Source organism: Danio rerio, chromosome 5 (genome assembly GCF_049306965.1).
Source record: "Danio rerio strain Tuebingen ecotype United States chromosome 5, GRCz12tu, whole genome shotgun sequence".
Lineage (NCBI taxonomy): Eukaryota > Metazoa > Chordata > Actinopteri > Cypriniformes > Danionidae > Danio > Danio rerio.
The window spans coordinates 6,539,205-6,557,500 of NC_133180.1; the positions used below are offsets into that span (position 1 = coordinate 6,539,205).

The window sequence follows — 18,296 nt, forward strand, 5'->3', positions numbered from 1 at the left end:
CAAACATTTTTCACTGTTTAAAAGACAAGACACACGCATGCATTTCTGTGCATTCAGAAAATGAGGTTAACACAGGTGAGTGCTTTACAAGCCACCTGTAGAAACACTCTTTAAAAACAAAAACAACAACACTCTAGCATTTAATTTTCTGAGGACTAACAGTTTCTTTGTATAATTAGCACTTGTTGTGTGTATTGCCTCTTCTTGTTGATTCGCTAAATGCCCCCTTAATTATAAGTAGCTTTGGACAAAAGTGTCTGCTAAATGACTAAACATAAGAGGTCTTAATGATAGGCTTGTTTGTTAGAATGATAGGTATATCCGAATCTGAATAATTGACTTTAGATGAAAGATGCATAGGGAATAAGCACATACTCATCTAACAAAAGGCAGACTCAGAGTCGAATAAATGAATCGAGTTGGGTTCGGATCTTTTGTTTGATTGCATCGACGTCGATAAGGTGCATCACCAAATATGTAGTTCCATTCATTCATTTATTCATTTTCTTGTCAGCTTAGTCCCTTTATTAATCCGGGGTTGCCACAGCAGAATGAACCGCCAACTTATCCAGCAAGTTTTTTACGCAACAGATGCCCTTCCAGCCGCAACCTATCTCTGGGAAACATCCACACACAATCATTCATACACTACGGAAAATTTAGCCTACCCAATTCACCTGTACCGCATGTCTTTGGACTGTGGGGGAAACCGGAGCACCCGGAGGAAACCCACGCGAACGCAGGGAGAACATGCAAACTCCACACAGAAACTCCAACTGAGCCGAGGCTCGAACCAGCGACCGTCTTGCTGTGAGGCGAACGTGCTACCCACTCCGCCACTGCGTCGTCTATGTAGTTCCAGTTCCGGTAAAATGTGAATGCGCATTTACTTCAGACACTAGCTGAGGAGGTATTCGGTATTTATCTGACTTCTTTTGCTCACGCAAACAGTTATTTTTGTCAGTCGTGCTGCTTCTCGATTCTAAGATCACATTTGCACACATTAGGCCATGTTTCTTGTCAAACCCTGCTTTAAGGAAAACTACAGTTTGAAAAATAATTTCAACCAGCCAAAGTGGCTGGTGAGAGTGTCTGTCTAACCTGCCATATTAACATCCGGTAGGCGAGTGTTAATGTCAAGCCCTGGTTATGATGTAGTTTGATCTATCATTCAAACAAACATTTCGCAAAACTTGTCTGGTTGAAGCTACAGTACATGACATATGGTGGCTAAAACTGATACTAATACAAAAAAAAAAAAAGCCAAACTTCTAAAACGGACACAAACACTTTAAATTCAAAATGGCAATAGAAAATAATGAAAGTGATGCTTTTAAAGATAGTTTTTCGCAAAAGTGAAAATTCAGTTATTTTATCATTCTCTACTTGTTCCAAATTAGTTTGAGATTCTTCTTTTTTTTTTTTTGAAGGGCAATAAATTAAACAATTTTGGGAGAGAAAAAAACAGCCTTGATACTTTTTTTCTGTTCCTACTTTGAATGTCAAAGTTGCTTTTTTTCCCCCAACACTTGGAATATACAAAGAATATCTTGCTTCAAGTTCATAAATTCAAAAAAAAAAAAAAAAAAAAAAAGGTTTACATTTACTTGAGGGTGAGTAAAGTTTAATTTTTTTGGGAGAATTTTTTTTTAAGAAAATGCACAGTGAAAACGAAAATGCAATAATATTCTATACACCTAAAGTACACCTAAATAATACAGCAACTTTATGGGACATAAACATGCATTATTGAAATGTCCACAGTAGAAATATATGTTAAGAATTAATTATTTGATTTATTTTTGAGTTGCAATCCACTTCCCAATCCACTAGCTGAGGAAAGACCTTTTTGTTACAAATACAGCAAACACGGTTACACGTCAACCCAATCAATCAATCTGAGGTAAAGTTGGTTTTACATTCACACATTCAGCCTTTCTCTTTAATAATATGATTTCAGAAAAGTACTATTTGCTAATTCTAAATGGGGAAATCATATTAGCAGCCAACGACTAACAAAATTCAACAGTGTTGACAGTCAATCACATAGTGCTAATGTTGTTTTGAAGTCATACTTACATGCTAATTCATATCGAATATACAAAGTAGTGTGTCACATGTTATCACTATTAGTAAAAGAACAAATGTGTCAATATAAAATCTACCTTACCTCAATATCAATCAAATCATAGATGCATTTTACTGTTTGACTTACAGATGGAGGGTTATAGTCAGTCCACAGCTCCACGTTCTGATCTTCTCTCATTTACACCAACAGTATTACGTTTACATCGCAATTTGGCCATTTTATTTGAAAATGACCGAGTAATGTTTTTTAACAATCTCATTTTGTTTTTAAACCTAGTCATAAAAGTTGTCAAAATGTGAATGACAGTTTCTATTCAAGCTCATGGCATCATTAAGCAAAAAAACTCAAGTAGCACATTTTCTTTAGGAATTTGAAATTTGAGGCCTTGTGCAGCCATTTTTGCTGCTTCTTCTACTACTTGTTGATTTTTTTTTGGTGGCTGGCAAACTACTTTTAGGTGCATTACTGCCACCAACAGGTTTGGAGAGTGAACCAGAACATTTCACTTATCCATTGAGGAGGGATGAATGAAAAAACAAGCAAAAATCCCTAGAAGTCCTTCCACTTAAATTGGATTCTTTCAGAAGCTGAAGCAAAAGACTCTTAACACATATCTTTTGATTGTTTGCTCAAAACATCTAATAAATACATTTTTTCTCATGTTCCTCCACACACTACCAGATAATCACCACAATACCAGATAAGTTTGGTACTGTGACCAAATTTCTTCAAATGTCAAGTACCAAGGGAGTACAACAATTTATTAAATGAATCCCAGGAGAAAAGAAAAGATCTCCTGAGCCATAAATGCAATGAAGCTTCCAATTATGGAGTAAAACTCTTACTGTTTATCATGCCTGTGCTGCACAAAGAAGTATGGGAAGTGTAGTTTGTAGGACATGACTAATAAACTGTCTAATTTTCTGGTCAAACTTTAACTACTGCTCTTGTCAAACATTTTTTTTTAATTATTACTGCATAAGACAAAATATCTCAAACCCTACATTCCTTAAATATTTTTTTAATATTTTTTGAGATATATAAAAATCTATCTATCTATCTATCTATCTATCTATCTATCTATCTATCTATCTATCTATCTATCTATCTATCTATCTATCTATCTATCTATCTATCTATCTATCTATCTAATACTCTATATTATATGCAATTTTCAGCTCTTTAACTATAATATTCAGTGTCACACAATCCATCAGAAATCAGTTTAATATAATAAGTATAAAGCTTTTTTTTTTACTGAATCATAATGCAGTGGCCCAGTAGGTAGTGCTGTCGCCTCACAGCAAGAAGGTCGCTGGTTCGATCCTCTGCTCAGTTGGCGTTTCTGGGTCGAGTTTGCATGTTCTCCCTGCGTTCGCGTGGGTTTCCTCCGGGTGCTCAGGTTTCCCCCACAGTCAAAACACATGCAGTGTGTGTCTGTGTGTGTGTGAATGTGTGTGTGGATGTTTCCCAGAGATGGGTTGCGGCTGGAAGGGCATCCGCTGCGTAAAAATGTGCTAGGTAAGTTGGTGGTTCATTCCGCTGTGGCAACCACAAATTTAATAAAGGGACTAAGCCGAAAAGAAAATGAATGAATGAATGAATAATTTAATGGGATACTGTTGTACATGCTTTATTCCAGCTCTGTGAGGTGAAGAACGTATTTAGATTGCATTTGAAAAATAAATCATTGTAAAAAGTTAAAAAATTAAAAGAAAGAAAAACCGAAAGAGAAAAATCAGTCTTTACTGTCTCAATTAATGAATTTAATGTGCATTATGTATTCATTTTCCTTCAGCTTAGTCTCTTATTTATCAAAGGTCACCACAGCGGAAAAAAACTCAAATTATTCTAGCATATGTTTTACGCAGCAGGTGCCCTTTCAGCTGCAACCCAGCACTGGGAAACACCCATACACTCTTACATTCACACACACACTCATACATTACGGCCAATTTAGATAATTCAATTCACTAATAGCGCATGTCTTTGGACTTGTGGGGGAAACCGGAGCACCCGGAGGAAACCCACATCAACAGAGGGAGAACATGCACACTCCACACAGAAATGACAACTGACCAGCCGGAACTCGACCAACCGACGATCTTGCTGTGAGGTGACAGAGCTAACCACTGAGTCACTAATTACCTCACATTGTCTGTTGCTGTTGTGTTTTACCACAGTAAACTCAAGCATTAATAGCAGTACACAAGCAGCATGATGGACTTACTTTCCAATGTGTTTGTAGCTTCAGGTGCTGGGCAGGTTTTCTCCACCTCATCATCTGGTTCTGCTGTTGTTTCAGTTGCCGTTATTAATTCCACTGCTGGGACTCACTGCAGCGTTACGGTAAAGCTCAATCCCATAGGTGAGACTTCCTCCACATTTTTCCCTGATATTTCAGGATTCCCTTGTCGTCATCCTTAAGAAATGAGTGTTAAATTGGGCAGTTTTACTTCAGTTCACACTCATGCAGTCATTTGTATTCCCAACAACATGGAAGCAATTATACAGTAGATAGTAAAACTGCACTATTCTTTGTATATTTGCAAGCAATCTTAACACTCTCCAATAAAAATATTAGTATTAATAATATCACATGTGGGCAGCACCAACACAATCTCACGGCAATTCGTAACTTTTTGATTTAGTGGCTAATTCGTGTGAATTTGTATGACCTAATTCGTACAATTTAGTATGATTTGCTCATCCCCCAATGACGGTTGGGTTTAGGGGTGGGGTTAGGTGCCACGCCTCCTTTTTAAAATCGTACAATTTCATCCATTGAACTCGTACGAATTTGTACGAACTAGCCACTAAACTGTCAAAACGTAAAAACGTTTTCTCATGAGATCAGGCTGGCAGTACAGTGGCTCAGTTGTTAGCATTGTCACCTCACAGCAAGAAGGTCGCTGGTTCGACTCCTGGCTGTGTCAGTTGGCATTTCTGTGTGGAGTTTGCATGTTCTCCCCGTGTTGGCGTGGGTTTCCTCTGGGTGCTCCGGTTTCCCCACCAGTCCAAACACATGCGCTATAGGTGAATTGAATAAACTAAATTGGTAGTGCATGAGTGTAGTGTATGAGTGTGTATGGGTGTTTCCCCGTACTGGGTTGCAGCTGGAAGGGCATCTGCTGTGTAAAACAAATGCTGGATAAGTTGGCGGTTCATTCCGCTGTGGCGACCTTTGATGAATAAAGGGACTAAGTCGAAAAGAGTGAATGAATGAATAATTATGCTACTGAAATTCTGGTATTATAGTAAAAGTTTGAGGCTGGTAAGAGAAGTAACGTATGCTTAAAATACAGTAAAATTAATAATGGAATAATGTTAAAACATCAAATGAATATTTTCTATTACATATTTTAAACTGTAAATTATAAATGTGATTCAAAGCTGAATTTTCTGCATCACTAAACCAGATTTCTGTCACATAACACAGGAAACCATTGCAATATGCTGAAATATTATAAATTTTATTAATCATTTTACAGGGTTTCTACAAGTTCCACAGGGTTAAATTTAAGACTTTTAAAGACATTTTTAAGACCATTATATGATATTTTAGACTCATAATGGGATAAAGGCTAATGCATTTTTCTAATGGCCCAGGTGGAAAAGGGGTTTATTTGACCTATCAAAAAAAAAAAAAAAAAAGATCATAACTTCATACTTTTAATTATACAATAATACACAACTAAAATATTTTAGATTTTATTTAAAGAGTTCAGATACAAAAATCTCTATAGTGCTGTCTGAAATTTCTATCGAAAATGAACCTTTTTCTCATCCTCTTTTGTTTAAGTTGAGTTATTTTACTTTAAATACCAGGAGAAGAACTTTTTCTTTGCCAATAAAGAGATATTATTGAACATACACACAGGAGCTTGATATAAATACTCATTTTAGAGAAAATTTTCAGATGGCATTTATAGATTTTTGCATCTAAACTCTTCATTTCTTAGTTAAATATTTTAAATATTGTGTAAAAACAAGCAAGCTCTAGTTTTATCCATACACTTTTTTCCCAACATAAACTTTCTTTAAAAAATGCTTTAAAAGTTTTAAAAACTATAATAAACTAAATCTATGGGCAACAACCTGCCCAGGACGGTGTCCTCAGCAGTAAATACATGGAGAACTTTTAAACAAATGTTATTGTAAGGAAAATAAACCATTACGATAAATAAAGTAAAAATTACCTTTTCAAATAAAAAGTTTAAAGTTTTATTAAAATGGATTGTTGGTGATTGTAAGGGTTTTGGCCAGATTGGGTAGCAATATAAACAAAGGAAAATTAAGACCCGCTTAAAAAAGATTTAAGACCTACAACACAATATTTCAGTAAATTTAAGACTTTTTAAGACCCCGCTGAAACCCTGTTTTAAGAATAAATGATTATTAATATTTAAGGAACTGTGATATTTTTCTTTTAATATTCTTTTTTTCTCAAATGACAATTTTTGTAAAAAAAAAAAAAAAAAAAGTGTGATTCGAATGGTATTTACTGGTATTTATCTAAACCTCCCAAGGCTACAAACTGTTACCATTGTGCGAATTAAGCTTCTCTTTTTTGCAGCATGCCTGTCAAATCACAACTGCCTGCTAAACTACACATCTGAAAACTGTGAATTATCTCTTTAACTGGTGATAAACTGTTAAAGCTGTGTGATTTTTAAATGCAGATTTCCTTCCTCCCACACCAACCCAGATGCCGTCCACATGGTCGTTCCCACATATTAAAACCATTTACAGGATTCTCCTCTTTCAGTAGCTTCTACAAGCCATTACTGAAGAGTTTAACCCTTGTGTACTGTTCAAATTGACTACCCTTTTATGGTGGTGGCTGTTTTTGCCCCATTGACTTCCATTTAGGGTTGTCACGAAACTGGATTTCAGTACCAATTAATACTGACAATTTTTAAAACGTGCATTTCCCGCTAACATTTGAGTGCTGTTGAGCACATTCTTAAACAGCTTTACTTTGCCATTGTGTTTGTGTGTGTAACTAGTCTTTTGCGTCTCTTCTGCGTTGTGTAAATAAATATTCACTCTGAAATATCTTTTATCGATTTTATTATTGTGGAAACAGTTAGAACAGAAAAATGAGCGCAGATCTAATCTACCAGCCTCGTGCAATGGCTTCCTCCTACATACTACAATGAATTTCCTTTCTTTTTAGGTAACAGAGGGGGCGCTCTACATATAAAACAATGAATAAATGTTAACCCCTTCCTTCTCATTAGTATTTTAATGTATGCAAGTGGAGAGATACAATATAACCCTGTTACATGTGCTCAACAGAAATGACTGTCATTGGCTGTAAAAGTCATTGGTTCACCAAGCTCACAGCTGTTTACCGAGTATAAACACAGATACAGGGACATTGGAACATTTCAAAGTCACGTGTTCAATGTCACATTTCAAAGTGTCCTGTGAACTCCTATGTTGAAATGTATGTCACGTGACCTACTTGCCTACCAGTCTTTCTACCAAACCTCTGTAGGGAGACATGAGGAAAGGGAATGAATGGTTACACTGGTAAGAACAGACAGTGACTAAACCAAAATGACAAGACAGTGTAAATAAAGGTGAAGACAGACAATATATCGCAACAAAACGGAACTGTCACGGTCGTGGTTAGGGAAAGAAGTGAGGACTCAGGTGCGGCAAATAATGGGTATTTATTAATAATAAAATAAAAATAAAAGGCAAAACATTAACAAAACACACAAACTTGGCTGGGCTGGCAAGACAAGGCAAGGCAAGGCAAGACTTGAGCAGGAACACAGGGGAGTGTAGACGACGAACTGGCACAGGACTGAAAACATGAGGGGATTATAAAGCAAAAGTAAATTGACACAAACAGGTGAACATGACAAACTAATAATGAGTTAACAAGAAGGGTGGGACTAGACAATAGACGGGAGAGCGCATGACACAGAGAGACAACACAAGCCATGCTCTCACATAAAACAGGACACCAACATGCAGCCAATGAGAACTCATTAACCGCATGTTCATGACAAGACAAACACGACACTGAAGCACACAACAAAAGCACGTGACCACATTGTAAGCACATAGCCACGTGCTTTGACAACAAACGAAAGACACGAGCACACGATGACTGAAAACACTCACCGTGCACTCACACTCGCAGCGTGCATGCTTCATCCCAGCGCCGACCAAAACCGAAACCAACTAGACCAGGGGTCTCAAACTCAATTTACCTGGGGGCCGCAGGAGGCAAAGTCTGGGTGAGGCTGGGCCGCATAAGGGATTTCACAAAAAAAAAGTCCTAAAATGTCATTATTAACAGTTTTAATTATTTCTTCTGAACATGAAGTGTCCTGAACATTAATAGAACATTGAGTGAAGATTATAAACAGTTCTTCTGAACATGGCATCTTTTGCCTACTCCTTGCTGCCAGAGACTTGACAGCGCTTCTTCTCACAAATCTGAACCACATTTAGCTTTAGAGCGGAAGCAGTTGAGACCCTCAGTATGGCTTGTAGATGATCATCATTAAGTCTAGACCTGTACTTTGACTCATTGAAGTCCTAGGGAAAAAAGTGGGGGAACTCACTCAAAACTTCCATTCCCTCACCTAAAAAAAAGGCGTATATATGTATAAATAAAACACCCCCACCCCACTCCAGTCACATCAGTCTGTACCAGTCTTTATCTACCTATAATATCAACACAAGATGCAGGGCAGGCACGTGCACACATAGGGCTCAACCTGTGCAGTGCACATGCCCTTTTTAGTCTTGCATAGAAAGTGCCCTTCCAAAATGATCAAAAGTGCCCCCGCGACGCGACACACCCTTGGTCCCGCCCTTTAGTAGGCGTGCGACAACACCGCTCTTGAGTGTGCGCGCGACAACACAGCTGATCAGAACGCGCGCGACAACGCGCATTGAGTGACAAGACAAGCGCGCTGTGTACGGATAGAATCAGCGGAGCGGGGAGCACTCTCTCTCCCCGCTCCGCTGATTTTGTCAGAGTACAGCGGTCGGCGCGGGCCACAAAATATTGCACTGAGGGCCGCAAATGGCCCGCGGGCCGCGAGTTTGAGACCCCTGAACTAGACTGAGACGCTGGGAATGAAACACCACGCTGCAGACAGACGAAAACACAAACACGGGTACAAGAGCGCGCGCTACGTACACCCACGAAGGCGCGCGCACACATGGAGGCACACACAATGACAGAAACAAGTGCTCGACCCAAGAAAACTTGAGCCGAGCACAACAGGACAGGACTAGACATGACTAGTGTCCGGATTCTGCCACCAAAACAAGAATTTACATGACCAGAGTGGCAGAACCCTGACAGGAACAAAATGGGGATATAAACACAGAATCGAGCAAACAAGCACAGAAACCAATAACAAATCATGCCGAAAAAGACTGCCAAACTATTGAGAATGCATGATTATATGCTGACATGGCTTTGCAATCAAAAAATGTCGTTATAACGGAAGTCAATGGGGCAAAAACAGCCCCCAACAAAACAAAAAGGTAGTCAATTTGCCCAGAGTGTTTTGCTGAGTTTTTAAAAAATCATTTCATTTGCCGAAACACAGAGAAAGTCGTAGCCAAATCAAGACTCAAAATCATCTCAGAGTGGACGAAAACGTCCCCAACAGCACACGAGGGTTAAATGAGAAAAACTGCACTTGTACATTAACAAGCGCTCCAACAGAGAGGTTTGCATCAACCGTGACCTAATTACACTTCTCTGAAATCTCCTGCAGACCAAACAAGGAAGGCTGCTCTGATTTCCTGTGCCCTGCATTTTTAATAGTTTATTGAATAGTCCGCAGGGCTCAATCTGATCTGACCAGACGACTGATACCAATGCTGAGAAAACGCTGCAGTCCCGCACCGCACCTGAGAGTGAGAGACGTCTGCAAAAATCATTTTAATGAGCAAAGAGCTCATACTAATCCAAAATGTTGGCAGTTCTCCACATCTGCGGGCTGTTTGTGAGCGTTTACATGAGCCAACTTCCACTGCTGACCTGGGATTGTGCTGCCTGAAATGAAGACTTCATTAAAAACATGTCTGAATATGCATTTAGGATTTGACCAGCCCAGAATCCTTGGAAAATACCTGCCTTAGACAATATATACATACATATATATATATATATATATATATATATATATATATATATATATATATATATATATATATATATATATATATATATATATGTGTGTGTGTGTGTGTGTGTATATAATGTATGTATGTATATACATCTACATATATGTATATACATATACATATACATATATATATATATATATATAGCAGATTTTTTTTTCACAATGATGCCTCTTGTACATATAATAATAATAATAATAATATTAATAATAATAATAATATTAATAATAATAATAATAATATTAATAATAATAATAATAATAATAATAATAATAATAATAATAATAATAATAATAACAATTTAATATTATGCATTATCATTTTGGGAGAAGCATGTACCATTTCTGGTCAAAAACGAAATTGCTGGTTGAATAAAAGTAAATAAGTCAGAATTTGCCTGGGGTATGAATAATTTATTTGTTAATATGAAAACATTGTTGTTTCTACAGAACTGGAAGATTATTTTATCTTGATTTTAAGAAGTGTGCTTTACCGAACATTTTTGGAGTTCACAGAGAGACAATAACTGGTTACAAAAAAAAAAAAAAAAAACTGTGAATCTCATTTTTCAAACATTTGTTTTCAGCTCCCTAAACACACTGTAGTTCAGTAAAAAAAAACCAAAAAAAAAAAACCCTGAAATGCATTATACAGTGCACCCAGAAAGTATTCATAGCGCTTCACTTTTCCACATTTTTTTCCCCATTATTTTTTATTCAATTTATTTACTTCCTAAACATTCTACACACAACACCCCATAATGACAATGTGAAAAAAGAGTTTTTGAAATTGTTGCAAATTTATTCAAAATAAAAAAGCTGAAAAATCACATGTACATCATTATTGACAGCCTTTGTCGTGAAGCTCTAAATTGAGCTCAGGTGCATTCTGTTTCCACTGATCATTCTTGAGATGTTTCAGCAGCTTCATTGGAGTTCACCTGTTGGTCAATTCAGCTGATTGGACATGATTTGAAAAGGCATACACCTGTCTATATAAGCTCCCAGGGTTGACAGTGCATGTCAAAGAACAAACCAAGCATGAAGACAAAGGAATTGTCTGTAGATCTCCGAGACAGAATTGTCTTGAAGCACAAGGCTGGGGAAGCTTACAGAAAAACTTCTGCTGCTCTGAAAGTTGCAATGAGCTCAGCGGCCTCCATCATCCATAAGTGGAAGATGTTTGGAACCACTAGCTGGCCGGCCATCTAAGCTGAGTGATCAGGGAGAATGGCTTTAGTCCGGGAAGTGATCAATAACCCGATGGTCACGCTGTCTGAGCTCCAGCGTTCTTCTGTTGAGAGAGGAGAACCTTACAGAAGGACAACCATCTGTGCAGCAATCCACCAGTCAGGCTTGTAAGGTAGAGTGGCCAGATGGAAGCCACTCCCCACCTGGAATTTGCCAAAGGACATCTAAAGGACTCTTAGACCATAAGAAACTAAATTCTCTGGTCTGATGAGACTAAAATTGAACTCTTTGGAGTGAATGCCAGGCGTTACGCGTGGAGAAAACCAGGCAGCGCTCATCACCAGGCTAATACCATCCCTACAGTAAAGCGTGGTGGTGGCAGCATCATGCTGTGGGGATGTTTTTTAGCAGCAGGAACTGGAAGACTAGTCAGGATAGAGGGAAAGATGAATGCAGCAGAGACATCCTGAATAAAAACCTGGGGCGACGGTTCATCTTTCAGCAGAACAATAACCCAAAGCACACTGCCAAAATATCAATGAGGTGGCTTCACAACAACTTGGTGAATGTCTTGAGTGGCCCAGCCAGAGCCCAGACCTAAATCTTATTAAATATCTCTGGAAAGATCTGAAAATGGCTGAACACCGTCGCTTCCCATCCAACCTAATAGAGCTTTAGAGGTACTGCAAAGAGGAACGGCCACAAATTCCTAAAGACAGGTGTGCCAAGTTTGTGGCATCATATTCAAAAAGACTTGAGGCTGTAATTTCTGCCAAAGGTGCATCAACAAAGCATTGAGCAAAGGCTGTGAATACTTCTGTACATGTGATTTTGCAACAATTAAAAAAATTCTTTTTTCTTGTCATTATGGGGTTTTGTGTGTAGAATGTTGAGGAAATGAATGAATTTATTACATTTTGGAATAAGGCTGTAGCATAAAAAATATGGAAAAAGTGAAGCGCTATGAATACTTTCCAGATGCACTGTACAGTATGTACACATACAGCTGAAGTCAGAATTATTAGCCCACTTTTGATTTTATTTATTTTTTTAAATAATTCCCAAATTATGTTTAACAGAGCAAGGAAGTTTTCACAGTATGTCTGATAATATTTTTTTCTTCAAGAGAAAGTCTTATTTGTTTTATTTCGGCTAGAATAAAAGCAGTTATTAATTTTTTAAAAACCATTTTTGGGACAAAATTATTAGCCCCTTTAAGCTAATTTTTTTTGATAGTTTACAGAACAAACCATCGCTATACAATAACTTGCCTAATTACCCTAACCTGCCTAGTTCACCTTATTAACCTAGTTAAGCCTTTAAATGTCACTTTAAGCTGAATAGAAGTGTCTTAAAAATATCAAGTCAAATATTATGTACTGTCATCATGGCAAAGATAAAATAAATCAGCTATTAGAAATAAGTTTTTAAAACTATTATGCTTAGAAATGTGCTGAAACAATCTTCCCTCCATTAAACAGAAATTGGTGAAAAAAATAAACAGGGACGCTAATAATTCAGGGGGGCTAATAATTCTGACTTCAACTGTAAATATGCATATATGTACATATAATATAGAACAACAGCCAACTTTATACATGTAACATAAATTAAAAACCTATATCAAATCCTATATTAAAACATATATATTTATATAGGTCCTTTCCGTGTGGGGTAAGACTCCGGAAAGATCTAATATCTCAGAAAGCCATGACATTTTCTTTACTCCCCAATGTTTCCTCAGGACAAATTGATTCAAAGTGCATTTCCATACTGTACAGGTAAACATCCTGGACAAATGAGATCAGAAAATTGAAGATTTGCTTCTTGTGGAGATTGTATTACGCTGCTTGTTTTGATTTACAAAACAGTCCATGGATAAAGCCTTGGATAAATCAGGACAAAGAGCCCCCGAATTGGAATTAAACCCTAAAACTGGAGGAGAACGGAAAGCATAACATCATCTCAGTCTGCCAAAACAAACTCTCTGAATCCATGACCAATAATTCAGCAGTTAGTCTAAAGTCTAAAGGTTAGTACATTGCAGTCAAGAGAGTCAGAGCCAAACACACACAGGTCAAGAGCCGTGGAGAATGAAGAGGTGTGAGTTTCTGGAAAAATAAATGAAGATTATTAACACTCACAATCACATCTTTAAACATCCCAATGTGGAGCTTGTGAAGGTTCATAAGAGTGGGAGACCCTTGGGAAACACTATGACTACTGCATCTCAATATCCTCCATGTGGACCCATCTGCTAATAGGAGACAAGGTTTGGAAAGTTACACTTTTAAAAGGCAACAATGGATCAAACACCTTTTAGATGTTACAATATAGTTTTGCCTCTTGATTGACCATGTGGCCAAAGTCCAAATACCGAAACATTCAAACTGACCAATCCCGATAGCACTAAGTAACCACAATGTAAAACCCCCAAAATCCACACCATTCTTAAGGCTGATTTATACTTCTGCGTCAAACGCTGGCGTATGGTATGGCGTGGACGCATAGCCCTTTGCCGTGGCCGTCACTGACGTGCACCTCTCAAAAAATGTAACTACACGTCGCAACGACTCGTAGTGTAAGCTCTGTGATTGGTCGGCTTGGTAGCGCTGATGAGTCTGGGCGGGACCGAGAGCCGCGCGAATGGCGCGAGCGATTGTTTACAAGTGTGGAGTCCCGTGAAGGAGCTCAGGATGGAAAGTTTTGTTTTGTGTTTACCTCATAGTTAAAGTTGCTGCACGTCCGCCGGTTCCTGCCTCAAAAGGAGCAAGTTTGAGCCACTTGTACATCCAGGAAGTGTTCAGGAAAAGCAAAACATCAGCGAAGAAACTCGACACAGAGGAACATTTACACCTCACTGCCAACTAGCGTATCGGAAGTGTTATTGCAGACCGACAGAGACAGCGCACAGAAGTATAAATGCACAGCCACGCGCGTTGCATGCGCCGTGGGTTACGCCGGTCACCTGACGCAGAAGTATAAACCAGGCTTAAGCCATGCCTGTTTATCAGCATTTTAGCCTTTGGGATCTGGACTCAAAATTAATCCAACATTGAGTTTTGCATATTTGACCCAACACTGGCTTAAAATAAACACAGCATTGTTTAGAAGGTGTTACTGAACTGGAGAAACATCATAAGTATCTCTACAGGTTAAATAAGTAAAAAAAAAAACAAAAAAAAACTAATAAATAAGTAAATAAATAAATAGAAAAAAAATTATATATATATATATATATATATATATATATATATATATATATATATATATATATATATATACATATACATATACATACACACACACACACACACACACACACACACACACACACACACACACACACACACACACACACACACACACACACACGCACACATGGTTAAAGTCAGAAATATTAAACCACCTTGGATTTGTTTTTTCTTTTTTAAATATTTCCCAAATGGTGTTTAACTGAGCAAGACATTTTTCACAGTACGTCTGATAATATTTTTTCTTCTGGAGAAAGTCTTATTTGTTTTATTTCAGCTAGAATAAAAGCTGTATTTAATAATAAAAAATATATATATATTTTTTTAAGGACGATATTATTAGCCCCTTTAAGCTATATTTTTATTCGATAGTTTACAGAACAAACCATCATTATACAAATACTTGCCTAATTATTTTAACCTGTCTAGTTAACCTTTTTAACATAGTTAAGCCTTTAAAAGTCACTTTAAGCTGTATAGAAGTGTCTTGAAAAATATCTAGTCAAATATTATTTACTGTCATCATGACAAAGATAAAATAAATCAGTTATTTATATATATATATATATATATATATATATATATATATATATATATATATATATATATATATATATATATATATATACATACATATGTACATATACGTATATATATATATATATATACACACACACACACACACACACACACACACACACACACACACACACACACACACACACACACTCCACCTTGGGATGTTCGAAGACATCATTGTGTATAACATGTATGTATGTATATACATATATATATATACATACATACATACATGTTATACACAATGATGTCTTCGAACATCCCAAGGTGGAGCTTGTAAAGTATTTCAGAACCCAGGGAAACACTATGAATGCTGCATCTCAATGTTTCCTCTGCTAATAAGAGACAATGTTTGGAAAGTTACAGTATAAAAAAGCTGAGTTGTTTTAACACTGGATTGGGTCAAATATGAATAAACCTACTTGTTAGGTTATTTGTTATTTACATTTGATTAAAAAAAAATTAACCCAATGTTGGGTTTTCCATTTTTGATCCAGATTGTATCCAGATGGGTTTAGGGCTGGGGAAGGAGGATAGACTAAACAGTCTGTACAGTTTATCGGAAGTTCTCATAAATCTCACATGGTACAATTGAAAACAACAAACATACATTTATGTGAATATTAAGAATACATTTACTGTAAATGTGGCTTGTCACTTGATTCAATTCCTCACATGCTTTCCTTGCGTCTTGAATCCTAAATTGTTGGAGCTAAGACAAGAAGAATGGATGCATGGAGAGGAAGCGAGGATGCACAATTAAGAGTTGAGAAGCACCCAGTGACTGTCGTAACCGACAATGAAAAAATCATTTAATCTGAACGGGGCTTAAAGCCCATCTCACATGCTGTGATTTTTAATAATCCTAAATGATTGTAGTTTGTCAGACTTAACGAACATGACTCCCATGCCACACTGTCAGATCTCAGTTGTCATAATGTCAGACTGAATGACAATCAAAGACAAGAAAGCTGGTAATTTAGCTCACAGCGTGCCTCAATAATAAAAGCATATAAAAAGCTGTTTTGACATTTCCCAACGCTTGTTCGATGTGCTGATCACGTCATCAGATACTGTGCGCCCATTCACTATTGGTTTGACACTCGTCATTGCAGGAATATTCTCTGACTTCAAGCAAGTATTTAGCTTCATTTTTACTACTGTAGTAAGCTTATAGCTCACAATTACATTTAGTCATTTAGCCGACGCTTTAATCCAAAGCGACTTACAAATGAGGACAAGTAAGCAATTTACACAACCATAAGAGCAACAATGAATAAGTGCTGTAGGCAAGTTTCAGGTATGTGTCAGTTCAGGAGTTCATTCACCAACTGGGCAGATTGAGCGCGAGCGTTCTGGAAAGCGTTTTCTTCCCTCTTTGGGATGGAACCACGAGGCGACGTTCATTCACAGAACGCAAGTTGCTGGAGGGCGCATAAATCTGCAGAAGTGAGAGCAGATAAGAAGGGGCGCAGCCAGAAATCGCTTTGTAAGCAAACATCAGTGCCTTAAATTTGATGCGAGCAGCAACTGGCAGCCTGTGCAAATGGATGAGCAGCGGAGTGACATGTGCTCTTTTAGGTTCATTAAAGACCACTCGTGCTGCTGCGTTCTGAAGCAGCTGAAGAGGCTTGATAGAGTTAGCTGGGAGCCCGGCTGGTAGAGAGTTGCAATAGTCCAGTCTGGAAAGAACAAGAGCCTGAACAAGGAGTTGAGCTGCATGTTCAGATATTAAGAGTCGGATCTTTCTGATGTTATAAAGTTCTAGAAATGTGGTCAGAGAAGTTTAGTTGGTCATCAGTTACTCCAAGGCTTTTCACCATTTTGGATGCAGTAATGGTTGCCCCATCTATCTGGATTGAAAAGTTGTAATGTGGTTGGCAGAAACTTCAAGCATTTCTGTTTCCGTGAGGTTCAGCTGAAGATGATGATCTTTTATCTAGTTTGAAATGTCTGACAGGCAGGCTGAGATGCGAGCCGGAACCGAGAGATCATCAGAGTGAAAAGAGAGGTATAGCTGGGTATCATCAGCATAGCAGTGGTAGGAAAATCCATGTTTCTGGATGACTGGTCCTAAAGATGTTGTGTAGATGGAGAAAAGATGGTCACCCTGAATGACCTGTTAGAGAGGTAAGACCTGAACCACTGAATAACCGTGCCTGGAACACCTTGTGACTCAAGCGTAGATAGCAGGATCTGGTGGTTTACAGTGTCAAAAGCAGCTGACAAATCCAGCAAGATGAGGACTGATGATATAGAGTCTGCTTTAGCCAGTCTGAGATCCTCCATGACCGAGAGCAGGGCAGTCTCAGTTGAGTGGCCTTTCTTAATTGCTTGTTGTCCATGAGGTTGTTTTGAGTGAGAAAGTCCAGGACTTGATTGAACACGACTTTCTCCAGAATCTTGGCCATGAATGGAAGCAGGGATACTGGTCTGTAGTTTTCAAGTAGCGTTTGATCCAGGTTGGGTTTCTTTAGCAGTGGGGTTATCCTAGCCTGTTTAAATGAAGTGGGGAATAAACCAGAGTCAAGAGATGTGTTAATTATGCGAGTCAGTGTTGGTATGACTGCAGGAGAGATGGCTTGCAATAGATGATAGGGAATGGGATCGAGTGGACAGGTGGTTGCATGGCTAGATAGCATGAGTTTGTTCACCTCAGACTCAGAGAGCTGAGAAAAAGCGGTGAGCGTGTGTGGTGTTGGTGGTGTAACTTGCGTGTTTGTTGTAGGTGCAGCAAATTGATCGCTGATTTTTGCAGTTTTGGTGCAAAAGAATGTAGCAAAGTCATCAGTAGTTAGTGTGGAGGATGCAGGTGGAGGAGGAGGATAGAGGAGGGAGGAAAATGTTTTAAAAAGTAGGCGAGGATTAGTGGCATTGTTAATTTTTTGATGGAAGTATGACTGTTTTGCAGAAGTAACAGCAGCCGAGAAAGAAGACAGAAGAGTATGTTATGAGCTGTGCAGGATTTTTAGTTTTCACCAAATTCTCTCTGCAGCCCGAAGTTTTAAGCGG

The 18,296-nt window shown here is 38.0% G+C and overlaps 1 protein-coding gene across 9 annotated transcripts in view; it reads right to left on the bottom strand.

Annotated features, from left to right (window-relative positions):
* The window catches only part of tnca (tenascin Ca), a 327,362-nt gene that overhangs the window by 172,262 nt on the left and 136,804 nt on the right, over window positions 1-18,296 (bottom strand). For 4 of the 9 annotated variants that reach the window (XM_073951875.1, XM_073951878.1, XM_068221397.2 and 1 more), the window contains exon 1: window positions 2,216-2,509. The gene's annotated coding sequence lies outside the window, so the exon portion shown is untranslated. Of the gene's footprint in view, window positions 1-2,079; window positions 2,152-2,215; window positions 2,510-4,319; window positions 4,512-18,296 lie in introns of those variants that run through there. The other 5 variants (XM_073951876.1, XM_073951880.1, XM_073951879.1 and 2 more) reach the window with 2 other exon arrangements.